The following is a 9,152-nucleotide window of genomic DNA, read 5'->3' as shown; positions in this document are numbered from 1 at the left end:
ACGTCCTTCTAGCAGTGGCATCATCGAGTTGGTCACATCTATGGCTCCCGCTTGTCATTATTAGTGCTTCAGAGCCTCTTATGTTCTGCCTCTGGAGATGTTTCTTTACATTATGATGGTTGTAGACTTGGCAAACAGACCCAATTACCTTATCCTACCAACGAGTCGGTATCTCAGTGCCCTTTTGACTTAGTTCATTCTGATGTTTGGCGTCGTGCTCCCTTTGATTTGAAAGGTGGTCATCGCTACTATGTTCTGTTTATTGATGATTTCTGTCGTTACACTTGGCTCTACTTTATGAAATCTCGTAGCGAGGTTCTCTCTATATACTAGTGATTTGCTCCACTGTCAGCCAGGGAGGGAAGGACGATAAATTGTGACACAAGTGGTGCATCATGTTGAAATAGAGGACCTGAAGGGATCTTCAGCCATGCTTATTGGACTAGGAGTGTGTGAAATATTTTTCTCCCATTGCAACGCACAGACATGTTTCCTAGTCTTTACTTAAGAGATGTTATGAAGAATGTTAGAAATGCACTAGTTATGGATATTTTCTAACACACCCATATGTTTCAAGACCTCTTTATGTGCAGAGAGAGCTCCTTCACCCTTATCATAAGAGGTTCTAAAATACAACATGAGTTCCTCAATAATTTCAATGTAATCAAAGACATAGCCATCATGGCTGTATGATGCTACAACAAGCTTAGGGTAAAATTTGCAGTTGAAGCTCATATGGCCATTGGACTTGCAATGCTCACAAAATGAAGGATATAAAATATACCTTCAACACAATAATCCATTGCCTCCAATTTTTCACTCACTTCGATGAATATCGATATTGAGCTTGGAATTGTCCTCTCTATTCGATTTGTTTTCTAGCAGCCACAGTGGCTCTTTTGGAAGGCATCCCAAAGCAAAGTATAATTTTTGTACCTTTTTAGGTTAAGTAGTAATAAACACAAATAGACTATATTCGAGCTGGTAAATAATAACGAAGCGCTATGCTCCCTGACAACGACTTTATTTGCTAAAAACGGGTGTTGTTGTAGCACTTTTATGATAAGTACGTGAAGAACACACAAGGAGCGAAAAGGAAGGAACTATGAACCCCGTAACACATTGTCACTTACGCAGTTACGTACGCAGCCAAATCGGAGTTTGAAAATAGTTTACTTTAGTCGGTTGCTAGGAAGAGGAATAAAAAAGGAGTTTTAACTAAACTACAAATGGGAAACTAAAAGACAGAAAAGAATGAAAATGACAAACACAATGGTGGTGGCTTATTGTCTATTTTTTAGCGTTGCATTTGTAGTATTTTGCAAAGTTCAACGTTGAGTTCGGTGCATTTTCCAGGAAAGTAAAAAAGTGGTTGTTTTTAGCAAATTAGGAGACAAATGTGGCAGTTTTATGGATTGGACTCATTTTCTTCCGCCCCATAATCTAGCGCCAATACGCGCATCACTTTGTTTGTCATAATTTTTGCGTCCGAGCTCCTTTACAATGGTTACTTCCAATCATATATTTTAACGCATAGCACTTTTTACCGGTGCCGGTATGCAAGAAATCCATCGTCCACGTGTGTGTGATGATTCGTGCTGTTACCCACCTATTAACTAGATAATACCCCGCGCGTTGCGGCGGGAATTGGATGCAATACATTTGGATGATATTTATTTTCCATAGAAGATGAATATTTGGACAGACAATATGATAATTGAAATTTGGAAAACACATATGTATAATCATAAATACTTATTGAAAATTAGAAAATACATATGTATAGTCATAGTTATACGTTGTTCATAAAAAGAAGATAATATGTGGTATAATTTATTTGTAGTTGGGGTCTTCTTCGTTGAGAACTATCTGTTCATGTGGGTTCCTTTCGTAATGTACTTGAAGATGTATTCGGTGGTGTTGTCTTCACGTTCAACGGTTTCTCTGAAAGCAACAGATACTGGTGGTTTTGGAGTAGTCTTTTTCTTTTCAGTTGCCTCCATGTACTTCTTCTGAGCCCTTGATGAATTAGTTGTTGAGTGGGGCAGAACATTCCTTGGTCCATCATATTGTATCCTGGAGAAAGATTTATGTGTTTAATGTTATTTGCAGCAAGCATAGGGATGTAGAAAACAACATTTTATGCAGTAGCCGTACCTGTTGCCTTCGTGTTGGATGTCCATTTTTGTGCCGGTAGTCAAAAAAATTTGATTTGAAAGATGAAGTTGTGGCGAGTACAATATATTATGGGGGGGGGGGTCTTATATAGGTGTCTCACATGGGAAAGAATGTCTAACCGAAAGATGTTTAAGTAATGGTTAATGCAAAAATCAAATTAGCATTCATGTATTTTAATGCAGAGTGTAGGTTTGTATTGAGATCCTAATTGCAAAAAAGAACATAAACCGATCCACTCATGAATTTACTTTAATGAACACTGTAGGTTTCTATCGAGATAATAAGTGCACCAAAGAACATAAATTGTATCCATTCATGAATATATTTGAACAGACACTGTAGGTTTGTATTGAGATCATACGTCCAACAAAGAACATAAACTGGAACCACTGATAAGTTGGTAGTTGAACAAAATTTGTAATGTTCCTTGGTTACAATAGAAACTGAGCAAAGTGGTATGAACACAAGGACTATGTTATTTCTGGTTGTAGGCGATGTACGTTATTCCTCATTTCTCATTTGTAGCAGAGTGCAAGTTGTCCTGCCTGTATTGGAAAATGAAGTGTTGTCAAAAAAGAGTAAATAACACAATACATTACTGGTTTTTTAAATCAGAAAATGAAAGTTTATATAGTCAATGTAAAGTACTTAAATCGTCCAAATGTTCCTTTACTCTGGCTGTTCCTGTTGATGCAATTTTTCTGGAAGTGTATCTACATTCCTGTTGATGGAGATTTTTGGCAACTGTAAATATATGTAGGAAGAAACTCATATTGTTGGCTAAATTTGTATAAAGGGTGTGAGAAACAGAACATACTCATGCTTGTTCTTTTTCGCAGTACTTTCTTCCGGTTCCTTTGAGCTGCATTTAGAAAATTGGTTCCATTTATTATATCAGATATTGAAAGTAATAAAGCATGAATCAAAATAGAAAATGAACTGGGGAAGAGAATATAAATGTAACCCAAGAACCTCCATGTACTTGAAATAAGTTACCATTTGGGAAACATACCATGGATGAGATGTAATCCTGAATATATCATATTCCCAATATTGAGCACAATATAGCATGTATAAGTTAGTGTTAACTTGCATGACCAGTAATGTTTGTGTAAGGAGACTACAAATAATTGTGAGTCGGAGTTGATTTTGTGAAATTATCATTTAGTTGGTAAAAGCTTGGTAACTTATAGACTTTAAAATGGAGCAGGCAAAGAATTCTAGAAGACAGAGCTAGGCTTTAGCTTGACAACTCCATTAGTGTGACATGTAAACGTGAGTTAAATGAAGCCTAACACCACATTAGAAAATGTGATGCTTCAGGTACTGCCAATGGATTTATGTGATTTCTATTACTGTGTACTTTAGTTGTTGTTAATGGTTACTTCTAACTGCTACCAGGAAGTTTGTATGTGCCTTATGTAGTTATTGGAGAACCATGGTGCACTAAGGTTTTGTGAGTGTTCTCATACCTGTTAGATTTGTCGGCATCACTCTCAGTAAAATCAATTCTTCTTTTTGCGTTGATCCTGATTGTAATGTACATCACAGATGTAAAGAAGTCTTGATCAGAGGAATACAATAAGATGGAGGTTTATGAAAGATTACATGTAGCAGCATATAAAAAAGAGAAAGCATTTGAGAAGGGAAAAGGACTAACATTCAATTCCATTTGGACTTTCACATAAAAGTATCATTGTGGCAAGTCATATAATGGAGAAGCAATAAGAGAGATGTTTAAAATCCAAGTTTATGAAGCATTACCTATTTTCGTTTTCCTTTATGCTGATAGACGTTGGGTTATGAGTTGCAGGAGTATTGTCATTGGTGGTTGTATCCTCGCCTGACTGAAAAAGCTTCACACATTATGTTAATAACCATGATATATGAAGGTAACGAATCTGTAAGAAGTTGCTTACCTTTGGAGCACGTGGAACAGGTGTTGATTCAGTATTGTTGACAGAGAAACTTTTTTTCAGGACATAATTTATAGGGTACTTAGCAGACGAATCAGTGTTCATTCCTATGTAGAATAACTTTTCTTTACCAATGGCCTTATCCAGGGTAAGCACATGATCTGTAGCTTCTATCTTCATACTCATTGAAACATGATCAGCATGACGCTCAACTAAGTCTTCAGCTACTCTAGCGAAAGCAATTGCATCCAAACTTCCCGAGTTATCTGTTAGTGTAAGGGGAAGTTTGTACCTGAAGCATGGTATAGTTGTTAGTGACACGATAAAAAAGGAATTATTTAAGTATTAGATTTTAAGAAGATATATAATACATTGGGCATGGAATTGGAAATTGGCAGCCACATGTTGGGGTATCTGTCATGTTGTTATATCCTTTTCCACAACGCTTGCATGCTTTGTAGTACCATTTGACTGACGGTATAATTGATGCTACTTTTGCGATAGTGCTGAAGGTTGCTCCTCCCTGACACAAAAAAGGATGAAGTATCAATAATCTATTTTATTTTGAATGGCGAGGCAGGAAAAAGTGAACTGCATGAGAAAGTGTTCACCTGAAAAGATGACGCTGGAAGGTTAGATATTTCTTCAATGGTGTATAGTTTGCCTGCTGCTTCAAGTGGAGATACTTGTTTGACCTGAGCGAGATGCTTTTGTAGAGTTGGGCATTTCCATTGATAGCTTCAAATGTTTTTCATATAAAATATTAGTTTGCTGTAGTGCTAAACATAAATTCTGTATGCGCAAGAGTGAGAAAGAGAGAACCTGGTGCGGTACTTTTGAACTTCAGGTATATCAAGATCAAGATATATTTGTGTCGCAGAACTTGAGGATCCTTGTATCATACCTATAAACTTATGTTGTTAATAGGATGTTTAAATAAATATGTTTATTATTTCTTTGGGCAAGTTTTTTTTATAAGTTACCTGTAAACCTTTGTAGAGTTGCAGTTACACCAGCAAAAATGGCTATGACAATTCCTTCTTGAGATTTTTTAAGTACCGTTTCTTCATCAAATGATTCTCCATGCTGGCCCCATAGAACTAATTCTTGTGTTTGTTCTCTGGAAAATTAAGGTATAGTCATTCTGAGGGGAACAGGTTATTAAGGTAAAAAAATTGAATAATAGGAGTAGCTATGAAGACATACTCTAGGTTGCGAATTTTGATCTTCCGAAATTTGTGCTGAGATGTTTGGCTAGCATAGTCATATGGACCAACATCACATATTACTCCTATCACATCTAAAAGGTTCAAGTATGCAAGTCGTTATGCATTGAAGTATAGTGGTTAAGAGATAGATAAGTCAAGCACATTATATTACCTAGGAGTGGCTTGGAATCAATTGCTTTTTGTGGCAGCTGATCAAATGGGCAGAAGTCGAACGAAAGTGTAGGTATATCTGCACCTCTTGAATATAGCGGATGAACCTTTGTGTCTTGTTTGAATTGCAGCATATAATTCTGATGGCGATAGACATATGATTTGCTTCTGATATCGATAGCTGTAACATTTGAAATAATATAGACAGATCCTTGAGATAGCAACCCACGAAATTGTTTTTCAAATTTTTTAGGCACACTAATTTGTGCCATGGATCCCTGCAAAAGTTCAAGTAATCAAATGATTTGGAACAACAATGTTATTGTGTAATGTTAAATAGGTAACTATAAAAATGGACGTACATCTTCATCCAAGAGAATGCCATCAATGTTGATCAAAGCATTTCCATATCTGGGATTCGTATTTATAGCATCCCAAAGCCTTATTACCCGTGCAAAGACCTTACAGTTTTGCTGTCCCACTGCAATATCTTTAAGTTTCGTAGTTGACTCCATAGCGGAGATGGATCTGAATGAATAAGAATGTTAGGAAAAAAATGATGGCATGCAGAAAAAATGTATTACATACTTGTGAAATTTCAGGCATAACATAAATTTGAGTGGATAAAATACCTAGCTGTTTTAGCTTCTATGTGTATTAATTTGATTGAATACCTCGGCATATACTACATTATGTGTGCAATGCTCATAAGAAACTGGGCTATTTTCAATGAAAACTCGCAAGCCATCTGGTGATGTAACTCTTGAAAATGCCACATATAATTGACCGTGTGAGAAGACATTAGATGGCAAGTAGACACCAACTCGGTTTAGTGTTTGCCCCTGACTTTTGTTTATTGTCATAGCATATGAAAGGCGAACAGGAAACTGGCGACGCCTCAATTTGAAAGGCCACTTAGACTGAGATGACGTAGTGACAATTCGAGGAATATACACTCTTGAACCTATAGCCTTTCCTGTTATGATTTCTCCTTCAATGACACGACCAGTCAGTTGTGTAACAATGAGTCTAGTGCCATTACAAAGTCCCCTTGATGGATCAAGATTACGCAGTAGCATTATAGGAACACCAATTTTCAAATGCAGTATATGATCTGGAAGTCCAGGTATGTCAATGGTGTTTAGCAACTCTGTTGGATATAATGCTTCTAGAGTAGAATGATTAGGACAGCTATCATCAATTGAATCTGAACTATAATATGACATTTCACTTGTTGCTAGCCGAGAAATCATTCTTGTATTTATTTTAGAAACGACATCATTTGTAGGTGCCAGAATTGCACGATCACACAAATACGATGTAATGTTAGTTGACTCACAGCCTGAGTTGTAGACAAATGATATCAATCCATCTATATTTCTAGAATCTGGGGAAAAAAGGAGATATTGGGGGATCTGTATAAATATGCTATTGGGTTCATTTGGAACAGGAACAAAAGGCTCAGTGCCATTTCCAATTCGTAAGAGCCAGTCAGCAAAATTCTGTAGTTCTTCTCTCCTAGAGATGGAGAGACACCCTGAGGTGAGCCTCATATTTTCATTCAACTGTAGAAGTGTGCACTTGTTCCACAAATAAGAGTTAACAATGCAAGATTTCAAAATCTGTTGCTTGGTTGCATTTTTTATCACTGGTAGTGTTTGCCGAAAATCCCCACCAAGAACTACAGTGATACCTCCAAACTGCTTGTCTTCGGCATTAGGTCTAGTATCTGACATTATATCTCTGAGAGTGCGGTCTAGTGCTTCAAAACAATATCTATGATTCATTGGTGCTTCATCCCAAACTATAAGAGATGTGTTTTGAATAAGTTCTGCCAGGTGTGTATTTTTCTTTATGGTACACATTGAATTCTCTAAAATTTCCAAAGGAATTTTAAAACGGGAGTGTGGTGTTCGACCTCCCGGGAGCAATAGAGAAGCAATTCCCGAGGATGCTACTGCCAATGCAATTTTCCCTTGACTCCACAAAGAATAAAGTAAAGTAGTCCATAAGAAAGTTTTACCAGTCCCTCCATATCCATAAACAAAGAATGTTCTACCTTCATTATTTATGGCAGAATTATAGATAGCATGAAATACATCCTTCTGGTTATTGTTTAGCTTCGGAATATTATCATTCAAAGTGGATGTCATGTTTGGAATGTCATAGGTAAGCTCATCCAGCAAAAGCCTATTTTGTGCAGAAGCATTTCCTATATCATCTGGCAGTGGCAAACTAAAATGTGATAAGCAATACCCGGAATCCTTCAGCAATTTATCCAGCTCAATGAGAAGACAGGATGTCACGTACGAATCTAGTGATGAACTGTTCAACTGAGAAGGATGAAGATTCAACCGATGTGCTATATCTTCAGACATCATTGATGCATGCTCCTCAAAAAGCTTGATAGGATTTGTTACATTGCAAAAAAGCAAAAGGGTAACAAAAAGCTGACGTAATTGGAATGGCGATGCCCACTGAGCCGCATCTTTTAATGCATTGGACCACTCTTGGTCATCACCTAGGAGGCCTAAAGCTTCACATGCTGAACGAAATGTAGGATATTCTTGGCCTGATATAGTCCTGATATCAGCAAAGGAGGTTGGACCTTTACGAATGTTCAGCAACATTCGCAAATAGAAAGGCTCTCCTTGTGAAGGGTTGACATGTGCCACTCGGCCAATTTTTTTTTGAGGACCTCGACGATGATCCCAGTATTTCCCTTGCTGGTGCCATGTCCAATATTCTGGAAATTCTATGTACGTGTATTGTCGAGCTTCAGGGTGTTGCATATTAGCATCTAACCATGCAGTGAGTTTAGTGGTCACATTTTTGGGGTCTTCAATAACTTGTTGCAGATTATCATCTTCCGAATAAATTACATTGTTCTCAAGAGGAAGATGAACAGGGAGCCTTTCTATGGAAGGGTCTGTATGGTGAATATCATATTGCTGCAACCGCCAAGCAGCATCATTTGGTGTCACACAACGGCACTCTAAATAATTATCAATTTTATTAACGGTTTCAGTTGATGAGGCTGATGTTGAAAAGTTGCCATGGAGGCCAATTCTAGCACAATCAAATCCTTTTGTGACATACTTGAAAAGATATTTGTGCATACCGTCATGGTTAACCTTCTCTACATTTATATGAGCTTGGTACTTAACCACCAGGTCCACATTGTGAGGAACAATGAATCTATTGTCAATGTCAACATTATTTTTCCTAGCTGTTATTCCATTATTTGGTCGGGCATATTCTGTGAAACCATTCTCCCGTACAGTTGTTTGCTCACAGAACTCCTTTGGGTAAAATTTGGTGCATTTTCCTTCTGACATACATGGTGACGACTGGCCGAGAGGGCCGCAAGGGCCATGCACCATAAAAGAAGAAACAGCCTCATATCCTATTGGATCTTTTACAGGATCTGGCAACTGAGCAGAAATATAGGAATCTATCTTCTGTGCATCTAAAGGTGCTTCTTTGGCTAACCATATAATTATATGAACATGTGGGAGTCCACGTTTCTGGAATTCAACTGTGTAGATAACTACAGGAATGTAAAACATGTTTAATAACCGGCAGAAAACTATGTTGAGAGAAGGGAATAAAAGTTTAAGAGAACGCTTATTACCTGCATTTATGGGTCCAAAGAATTGTTTCTTTTTAATATCATCCA

This window comes from Triticum aestivum, chromosome 1A (genome assembly GCF_018294505.1).
Source record: "Triticum aestivum cultivar Chinese Spring chromosome 1A, IWGSC CS RefSeq v2.1, whole genome shotgun sequence".
Lineage (NCBI taxonomy): Eukaryota > Viridiplantae > Streptophyta > Magnoliopsida > Poales > Poaceae > Triticum > Triticum aestivum.
Note: the sequence above shows the minus strand (reverse complement) of the source record.